The 11,115-nt window shown below is 38.7% G+C and overlaps 2 pseudogenes; one reads left to right on the forward strand and one right to left on the reverse strand.

Annotated features, from left to right (window-relative positions):
- Positions 1-6,389: 6,389 nt before the first annotated feature.
- Positions 6,390-7,318, forward strand: LOC102495855 (olfactory receptor 7A10-like; annotated as a pseudogene).
- A 2,673-nt stretch (positions 7,319-9,991) lies between these two features.
- LOC102496258 (XIAP-associated factor 1 pseudogene) lies at positions 9,992-10,801 on the reverse strand (annotated as a pseudogene).
- Between the last annotated feature and the right edge of the window lie 314 nt (positions 10,802-11,115).

The following is an 11,115-nucleotide window of genomic DNA, read 5'->3' on the forward strand; positions in this document are numbered from 1 at the left end:
CAATCCCTTCTCCTCCAATCTCCTCTTGGGATCTTGGGCACACACACTCACGCGCCCAGCGTGAGTTTAAGTCACCGGGTCCGGTACTTGAACCACGGTCAACTATGTGGGAGTCCAGCAACATAGCCATTATGCTAACTGCTGGTCCCCCATGTTTCCTCTCTTTTTGAAGAGAAGGGATAAGTAACTTATCAGAGATATCAAGGATAATTTCCCACCAGTTTCCTTAGCCTTAGACTTTGGAGAAAGCTTTAATTCAAGGTTTGATTATGTATGAGGAGTTTAAATCTCTGAAAGTCAGGCAAACTTATGGAGAAGACAAAACAAATAATTTTTAACCTGGTGTCTTGGGAACAGAGAATCTGCAAGAAAAAAGTAAATAATTTTGTGCAGAGCAACGTCCCACAGGGAAGTTATGTGCTCAAGATCGGAATAACAACGGGCAGGGTGTCTAATGAGTAGATAAAAAGAACGGTAAAGATCTGCTCTTCTGTCCCTTCGCCTGTGCAATCTTGGGCTGAGTGGCACATGGTTGTTTCTTTCGGAGTTCTAAATCTGGCTAGGGTACTAATGCTTGACCCCTCTCTGCTGTCTTGTCTGGTAATAGAACTTCAGTCTCCATCATCAACCATTCGGAAAAGATTTCACACTTCCTCAGAGAGCCCTTTTTTTTTTTTTTTTTTTTCAGAAAACCCATATAGGTGAGTTAGAAAATTTGGTCAATACTTTAGGACACATTCAGAGAAAACAGATGGTTGCTTTCTTGCTTGCTTAATTAATAATATACTTATTTATGATGCTAAAAAGAGAAGGGGTGCTGGCAGGTGGCATGGTTGTTGAGGGGTTGTATTCCCATATGGCTAACCACAATTAGAGTTCCGGACCTGGTGGCTTGCTTTCTCATTTTCCCTTTCTACCTCTCTCTGTCTCTCTCTGGTTAAATTAAAATTAGAATAACAAAATAAAATTAGATAAATAAAATAATTACTTTTTAAAAAGAGAGAATGGAACATTGAACTGAGCAATGAAGGTGATTGTTGATAATTAACGGATGGTCATGGAAGCCTGACTAAAAGAGAAAATAAGAGGGCGATAGAGGTTTCTGTAAAAGTAATACATATGCCCAAGAATCTTTGCAATTATGTGGAAAGGGGAAATATTGGACATGAGATATGGAGAGAATTTTCATCCTTATTTCTAAGATAAATTATATTTGAGCATGTTTCCACATCAAAGAGAAATATATAGTTCAATATATTTTTTGAAAATACTACCTTAAAATAGCAGTTCATAAGATGCATATTTTGAGGTGTATTTTCTTACACTGAGTATTACATTGGGTTTCTTAGATATTTACCACTTTGTTGCAAGTTCTGTGACATCTTTGCTATTTAATAGTGGGTTTAGGCATTTTCACTTTTTATTGTATTTTTTAAAGCATAGGAATTGGAGTTACTCACCAGTTTCGATGTGTGGCACTTGGTTGCTTTATGTAAGTATTGAATACTTGAAGGAAATGGAGAAAAGCTTATAAACATAGTGTAGCCCAACTCATTAGTTAATCATATTTTATCTCTCATGCTTTCTATTTTATAGCTTTCAAAAGAAACTGAAAACTCCAAGTAGTCAAATAATTAATCTCTTGTATTAGTTCTCTGTCTATATAATTTCTTTCATATATAGGTGGACTTCCAAAAATATATGAAAAATTAAATTGATATTTTTGTTTTTATTTTTACACTTTAAAAATTTACATTTACTCACTATACACATTTACAGCATACAAAATTCTTTTTTTCTTTTCTTTTTTTTTTTTTTTTTTGAGAGGCCTTTGCTATAAGGCACGTGCACTTGCCAGAAAGAGATAGAAAGCGAGAAATCACACCCCAGGGGAGATGGCCACTCCACAATCCCTTCTCCTCCATTCTCCTCTCGAGATCTTGGGCACGCAAGCACAAGTGCCCAGTGTGACTTTAAGTCACCGGGTCTGGGACTCAAACTGTGTCAGCTACATGGGAGTTCAGCGACATAGCCATTATACTAACTGCTGGTCCCCCAACAAAATTATTTTTCCCAGAATGAATCCAGTGCACATTAGTCAAGTCAAAGATGTTACCATAAACATTATCAACAGATAGATTTTTTATTTTTTTCTGTTAAATGTTTTTTTCTCCTGATCCCCTCCCTTCTATCTCCTAACATCCACCCCTCCTCTACTGTCTCTAGTATCTGCAGTTGCCCTCCCTGCTATTATCCCTTCCAATCTTTCAGTTTCTGCTATAGCATGTAGACATTCTGTATATATTAAGCGGAGATATGCAATGTCTCTTATTCTAGCATCCATATTCATTTACTTTGTATCAAATGACAGGGTCTTATTGTTTTTTATGGCCAAGTAGTATTCTATAGTGTATATGTGCCACATCTCCTATCATAAAGGAAATACACATCAAAACCACAATGAGACACCACTCAACCACAATCAGAATGGCTAAGTCTAGAAAAATACAGAATGATAAGTGCTGGTGAGACTGCCATGAAAAAATGGAACCATCCTATACTGTTGGTGGAAATGTCAATAGTGGTCTATGAAGAACAAAATGGAAGATATATATATATATACACACACACATATATATATTGTATGTGTGTGTGTGTTATGTGTGACACACACACATAACACACACATATATATATTGTGTGTGTGTGTGTGTTATGTGTGTGTGTGTCACACACATATAACACACACATATATACACATACATAACCCAATAACCCCACTCCTGGGTCTCTATCTTCATTTATTTTCTTCTTTATTTTAATTTTGTCTTTATTCATGGTAGAGTGTGAGAATGCTCATGAGAGAGAGAGAGAGAAGCACCATCCACAGAGTTAGGTCACACTATGCTTCCCTTCCTCCCAGTTTTCCATCCTGATAGACCTGGATATTCACATGAGTGCCCTACATGTCTCAATGTCTCAGTCTGACTCTGCTGTTATTTTTTTAAGAGGTTTTTGCAGTAGTGTCTGTGTGGTTTCTAGAGAGAGAGACAGAGACAGTGATATGTCTCATCCCCCGGTGAGCTGACCATGCTGCAGTCCCTTCTCCATCCTCCTCCTGGGATCATGGGGATGCATGCACATGTGCCAAGCTTGATTTTCAAGCCACCAGATTCCAGATTTGAACTGTGGTCAGCCATCTGGGAGTCCAGTGATGTAACCATTATGCCACCTGCTGGCCCTCGTGCTGGGTTATTAAAGCATGCTTGCCATATAAAACCCGGCTTCTCCTGAACAGCGCATAAAGCCTGCGCTTGAGTTGTTACTTTTGAAGGTACCACTGGGTCCTCTATAATCCTTTGTAATACAGTTACAAATAATGAAGAAAAGAAAATCTTAGTGCAGAGGAAAAAGAAAAAAGAATTAACTAGTCCAATCAACATTAAATAGGCACATGAAAAAAAAATCTCTCCTAATATTTCAAATTTTAAAAAGTCTATATTGTGTTACTCGTTGTATATTTCCTCCTCTGAATATTTGCTTTATTTCTCCTCTTTTTCTTTTTCTGTTTTCCTGTATGAATGTTCAATCCCTAAGTGTCTTGGTACCAAAAAGATCTCATTTCTTTTGTCCTTGGAGAAATTTGCTTTTGATCTCTTATTTTTGATTGGCCTCAAGAGGATAGAATATGGGTTGAAATGTCTCCACAATTAATGAAACTTTTTCTTCCTTAGATTATCTCTCAGGGGCCACCTGAGCTTGTTAGATCTTTTTCTCCCCCTCAGGTCCAATTAATTCCTCTCTCACTTTATTTCTTGGGATAATTTTTAAAAATATTTTTAAACATATGAATGGAAATGTCTATACAAAAGTGATACCCTAAATTTGCAAGTGTATGACAGACTTATGAACTGGAATTTCTGGGTATCATTCCTATAGTCTGTTGGAGAAAGATTCTTTGATATTAATAGCATGACTTATACTTTTTTTCTTTCTAATTGTGTGACCAGAGCTGAGAAGAACATGATATTCACATCTTCTCCAGACATCAAATTGTACGACATGTGTACATGTGCGCTGTGTGTGCATGTGTCTGCATTTGTGTGGGGGGAGGGGCGGTGAGTGCCCATGCATGCCTTTAGGAGTGAGGTCAGATTTCAGTGAAAGGAGACCTAGGCTCGATACATTGGAAAGATAACTTCTAATAGATAAAGACTCTTCAAAAAGTTCATAATGAACTATGCATAGATTTCAAATTTTTGGTACCAAAATAAACTCCCAATTTAATTCTGGTTTTGCATGATCTTTCAAAATCCTCTCTAAAGGTCAATATTGAAGGTGACACATGGAAATAAAAAGAAGAGGTATGTTCTTACTTTTTTCCATGTATTAAGTTTTTTAATTTTAATTTTATTTTGTACATCTAGTCACTATACATCACGTCTCTTTGTAATTTACCCAGCATGAATATGCTTCACACCAGTCTAGTTAAGGATACAAAACACAGTATTATCAACTGATAACCCATTTCTGTGTCCCATAAATGTTTTGCTTTTCCTCTCTATTTTCTTCCTTAATTTCTGTCCTTACTCTCTCTCCCTTTTCTTACCTTTTTCTCACATTGTATCCAAAGTCTATACCTATTTTTTGCCACAGAATATCATATACTTTACTTTTTTTTTCCAGATTATTATTATTTCACTCTCATTATTTTTAAACAATCACAATATATCATTTACCTAGTAAAGAGAATTCACCTAACATGAAATATTTCTCAGACCAGTCCAGTTGAGAATACTACACATTTAATGCTTCTATGTCCTCTAATCTCTCACTTTCCACCATAGAGTGTGGATAGTCAATATACGTTAAGTGGAGACATACACTGTCTATCTTTCACTCAGCAGTAAATCTTCCATATTCAACCACTTTCTATCAGATTCCAGGGTTCTGTTATTTTTTATGGCTGAGTAGTATTTGATAGAGTATATGCGCCATACTTTTTCAATCCATTCATGTGTCATGGCTTGGTTCCATATCTCAGTAATTGTGAATACTGCAGCAATAAATATAGATGTGTGAACTTTTCCAATGAGTGTTCTCCTATCCTTTGGGTAGATACCCAGGAGTGGAACTGCTGGATCATATGGTATTTGTTATTGTTTTGATGAAAGTAGGACCATGTAATAATGCCATTCTGTCACTTGATTTCTTCATTAATGGCATTATAGATCTTTCACAAGATCATGATTTCACAGCTTTGTAAAGGTATTATAATTTACTATTCTCATGGTTGAATCACTAGGTTATATTTAGTTTTCACTCATGAACAGGGCTGCAGTTCGTGCCTTTGTGTGTATATTGTATACCAAAAAAAAAAAAAAAGGAAATATACTAAAATGTTAACGAGTCTCTCTACATGCTGAAATTATAGGTGACTTTGGAAAGCATTTTTTATGATAAACATATTTTTTAAAATAAGAAAATAATAAAAATTATTTTTTCCTAAAGAAAAAAAAAGGAGGAAGATGCATTTTCATTCATAGGGCACCTTTGCAGCCAACTTAATAAAGCACAATGCAGGCCAGTTGGTGGCTTAGTGCTTAAGGCACTGGACTCCCACATGGCTCATTGCAATGTGAGTTGCAGACCCACCAGCTTGGAAAACATGCTGGGTACATGTGCATGCATGCCCCAAATCCCAAGAGCAGAATGAAGGAGAAGGGATTGTGATGTGGACATCCCTTCTGGAGAGTGGTGTCTCCATTTCCCTCTCTCTGTCTCTCTCCAGTGAACACCTTAATCACCACTCCACCTGGTGGCCCCTGTTTTTCTTTATAGTACCTGCAACCATTCAGCATGACTATTTCTTTTTTCTTACATTAAAAAAATATTGACATATAGTATTGTACATATTTATAGAGTACAACGTGATTTTTCAGTATAAGAATACAATGCATGAAGATTAAGTCAGGGCAATTAGCATAGTCATCATCTGGACTATTTCTTCATTTATATTTGCTTTTATTAACTTGTAATTTTTTTCTCTGTCATTAGAATTTGGGGACATTTTATTTTTAGCACTGTTCATTCATCACATAGACAGTTCCTGGACTGTGATCATCACTCGCCTTAAATTCCTCAAATGCATGAAAGAATTTATCTTTCAAATTTTTGAATACATGACCTCTTGTGAAATGCTGAGAGCAGGACATGGCTTCTGAATCAGAGATGGCACAGAGAAATTCTCTAAAGGGGCACATACCCATCTATAAATGGTGAGAATGAGTGTCTTGATTATAGAATGTAAATAATAGAATCTCTTCCAGGCAAAGAATGTGTTCTTGTTTCGTGTTTCTTTCTCTTCTTTTGGAAGGCACATCAACCACATGGAGCCAGGAAATGATACACGAATTTCAGAATTTCTTCTTCTGGGACTTTCAGAGAAACCTAGACTGCAAGCCTTCCTCTTTGGAATATTCCTGTCCATGTACCTGGTGGCCGTGCTTGGAAACCTGCTCATCATCCTGGCCACCATCTCGGACTCCCACCTGCACACACCCATGTACTTCTTCCTCTCCAACCGCTCCTTTTTAGACATCTGCTTCACCTCCACCACCGTCCCAGAGATGCTGGTGAACAGACACAGGACAAGGTCATTACCCATGCAGGCTGCATTGCCCAGATGTTCTTTTACTTGCTTTTCTCAGTGTGGGGCAACTTTCTCTTGACCGTGATGGCCTATGACAGGTTTGTGGCCATCTGTCACCCCCAGCACTACACAGTCATCATGAACCCCTGGCTCTGCGGACTGCTGGTTCTGGCGTCTTGGATCCTGAGTGCCCTACATTCCCTGTTACAAAGCTTAACAGTGTTGCAGCTGTCCTTCTGTACACTTCCAAAATCCCCCCATTATTTCTGTGAGCTTATACAAGCGGTCCAGGTGGCGTGTTCTGACACTTTTCTTAATGACATGATGATGTATTTTGCATCTGTGCTGCTGGTTGGTGTTCCCCTTTCTGGTATTGTTTATTCTTACAATATTGTTTATTCTTACAACTTTGTACTTCAGGAGAAGTGCAAAGTCTTTTCCACCTGTGCCTCTCACCTGTCTGTTGTCTCCTTTTTTTATTGTACAAGTCTAGGTGTGTACCTTAGTTCTGCTGCAACCCATGACAGACACTCAAGTGCAAGAGCCTCGGTGATGTACAGTGTGGTCACCCCCATGTTGAACCTCTTCATCTACAGTCTGAGGAATAAAGACATAAATGGGACTCAGAAGGTTCTTCACAAGAAAGCCATCAAAAGACCAGTTTGAAATGTTCTTTTTATAAGAATAATTTTATTTTTCATATTATTTATTATTTTAACTTCTTCACTAGAGACAGAGACAGAGAAAGAGGGAAAGTGAGATAGTAAGCCATCAGGTCTGAGATTGGAACCATGGTCAGCCATAAGGGAGCCTTGCACCTTAACCAGTACATCACCACAAATAGTCACCAAAAGAGCCATTTTTAAAGAAGTGCCTATGATCATGAGACTTTAAGCCTCAGAGTCAGATAATAAATGACACAAAAATGAAAAGTTATTTGCTGATGGTAATGTCTTTGTCTTGATTGATATGCACTGCATTCATGCTGGAAAAAGCAAGGTTGTACATTGTAAAGATGTACAGTGATTAAATGTAAATAAAAATTATAATAATAATAATAAATTCCTTTTTTTTAAGAGGTTTTCGCTATAGGGCGCATGCACTCGCCAGACAGAGAGAGACATAGAGACAGAAAGCGAGAAATCACCCCCCAGGGGGGATGGTCACGCCGCAATCCCTTCTCCTCCATTCTCCTCTCGGGATCTAAAGCACGCACACACACCCAGCATGAGTTTTAAGCCACCGGGTCCGGGACATGAACCGCGATCAACTATATGGGAGTCCAGTGACATAGCCATTACGCTAACTGCTGGTTTCCCCAATAATAAATTCTTTAATCAGATTTTGGAAAAGGAACATGTACTTCCTATTTATTCCCTAAAGCTTCAATTCCTTTCACTTCAATCATAGCCCCTTTTAGTATGTTTGTTCTCTCTCTGACGTCCCATATTCTTTTCTTTGGTTGTTTGTCCACTTTCTCAAAGTTATTCCCAACCTTGCATCAGAAACAATTTTGAGATTCCCAGTAATTTCAAGCAATAATGAGTGATACTAGTACTATGGAATAAACTACTTTGGCATCTGAGGCTCTTTTCATAATTTTATTATAGAAGAAATTCTGAGACTACAGTGTTTTGCTTTTTGTTTGGCACTCTTCCTTTTTTTTTAAGAGAGATTTTTGCCTTAGAGCGCATGCACTAGCTGGAGAGACACAGAGACAGAAAGCAAGAAACCACCCCCCAGGGCAGGTGGCCACACCACAACCTCCATGCTCCTCTCAGGATTTGGGGCACGCATATGCACTTGGTTTGAGTTTTAAACCACCAGGTCCAGGACTCAGACTACGGTGGACTACATGGGATTTCAGCAGCATAACCATTATGCCATCTGCTGTTCTCTGTATGTCATTCCTTTCTATGTCATTATCTTAACTGCTCTTCCTTATTAAGTAGACTCTAACATGTGATGGTTTTACAGTAGATTATGGGACATTATTCTATGTATAGTTTTCTTACTCAGATCATTTTCCACAGTGCCTAGTGTGTTCTGTGGCACAAACTAGTAACATGTGAAATGTGAAGAAAGACAACATTACATAAATCATCTGACTTAATACAGTCTTAAAGTCAGAGATGATCTTAACTATGCAAAATTGGTGTTCAGTTATACCTTAATGTTTTCAATATATATTTTCTATGAAACATTTGTTTTTGACCTGGATGTCTACTCATGGAAATATGCAATCTTTTTGCCCATGTAGAATGGAGTTTACTTGGTGGAATGAGGGATTTGGTGTCATTTTCAGTATTATTGTTTCTCTTTCTGCTTGAACATTTTCAATGATCCTGTAAATATAACTCATGCTATTGCCTTAAACAAAATGTCTCCCCCTTTTAAAAAATTGTGCCATAAACTTGGGACCAACAGATGGCATAATGGTTTCATTGCTGGACTCCCATGTAGTCAACCACAATTCAAGTCCCAATCTGGCAGCTTAAGACTCATGCTGGACACATGTGTGAGAGCCCAACATCCTGAGAGGAGCATGGAGGAGAAGGAATCACAGAGTAGCCATATCTCTGGGGGGGGGGGGATTTCTCACTTTCTGTCTCTGTCTAGCACACATGCCCAATAGCAAAAATCTCTTTAAAAACAAAATTTTGTCATAAATTTTAATGTACAGGGAACTGAACAATTGGGGGACTTCAAAAAGTTTGCGGGGAGACTGAAATTAAAGTAAAAGTTTATTTTGGTGCAAAAAGATTTTGAAATCTACACATAGTTTTTTTTATAATACCTATTTCCTATGAACTTTTCAAAGACCCCCTTCTATGTGTATTTATTCTATCATAAATTTAATTTTATTTTTTATGTTGTAAATTCTCGTCAGTGTTGGTGAAAAAGCATGACCTACACAAGTGCTTGAGTCCTGCCCAACAATGCCTCTCAAAGTAAGAATTTTGTCTTACTTTGAGAGGCATGTCTTCCAACCTCTCCTAATTACCTGAATGGAATTCTCGATAATAATTTTTTGAGAGGTTTTTGCTATAGGGTACATGCGCTCACCAGAAAGACAGAGAGACAGAAAGCGAGAAATCACACAACCCCCACTTGGGGCGATGGCCATGCTGCAATTACTTCTCCTCCATTCTCCCCTCAGGATTTTTTTTTTGGGGGGAAGGTGTTTTTATTCTTTGAGGAACAAGCTAGGTTCTCTATGGTGTCCCAGCTGTAGGGTCTAGATGTTTCTTCAGAATTCTCAGTCAGAACTGGAATCTTTTCTTTTTCTGGTTTATCCAAAGACCTTGGGCAAACCAATATCTCTTTTCTCTTCCATATCTAGCTGAGATTTTTCACTTGTTTAGCTTTCAATGAAGCTAACTGCTGGCATTTCTCCTGATGCTGAGTGAGAGTTGACAGGGGAAGCAGGATTCCACACTGGGAACATCATCTCAGAATGTTATAAGCTGCCTCATCTTCTGTAGGAGAGGGGGCCCAAGGATTGAACTCAGACTTTGAAGGCAGATTCGTGGCTTTGTTTTTGCCTGTTGGGGCTTGCTTTGTTGAACTTTCATAAAGAAGAGGAAATCTGTTCATATTTTTTGTCTTTGGGCGGACATCCTTCTCTGCTGTGGAAGTCTAATTTTTAGCAGCCTGACTTGGGAAGGATGGTGAAGGTGTTTTTGACTTTCCAGGTGGAAAATCATTCACAAACTCTGAGGTTGGACAACATTTATTCATATGGTAGAAATACTTATTTCCTGGAATCATTTGGTTGCAGTCATAACAGTAGATTTCCTTTTCAGAGTCTAAACTTTTCTTCCCTTCCCCCAGCTGGGCTTGTTCACCCTGGTAGACATCTTTGTGCTGGGCCAGCGCATGGAGCTTGACAGGCTGATTACAGTCTGAGCAGAGCTCCATGTGGTCCCCACAGTGCTGTTCGCAGAGCTCTAGCTTGCTGAGGCTAATAGCCACCTTGCAGAACTTGAACTCCTCCGGGCGCTCTTGGTGTTCCTTGGCCTGCGGGGGGTGGTTCATGCAATGCACCTTCACTTCTCGGAAGCGCAGGCAGTGGGCTTCATGGAGGGTGAAGTGGGAAGAAGGCACGCTTCTTTTGCAGTTCCCGCACACCTGGAAAGTTCCCTCCATGTCCTGCCTCTGGAGTCTTTCTGATGAGTTTCCTCCCCTCAGGATCTTGAACACATGCACACGCGCCCAGCGTGAATTTAAGCCACCAGGTCCAGACTTGAAATGTGGTCAACTACATGGGAGTCCAGCAACATAGTCATTACGCCAACTGCTGGTCCCTAATTTTTAATCTAGATGTCTGAAATAAATGTAAATAACCTGAAAACCAGGTAATCATGAATGCTTACTTCATATATCATAACAAATACCAATACAAGCAGCAATCGATTTAGAATGTTCTCAGTTCTGTTTGCATTGATTATTGTATCAGTAAG

The sequence above is a fragment of the Tupaia chinensis genome, unplaced genomic scaffold, assembly GCF_000334495.1.
Source record: "Tupaia chinensis unplaced genomic scaffold, TupChi_1.0 Scaffold000300_1, whole genome shotgun sequence".
Classification (NCBI taxonomy): Eukaryota; Metazoa; Chordata; class Mammalia; order Scandentia; family Tupaiidae; genus Tupaia; species Tupaia belangeri.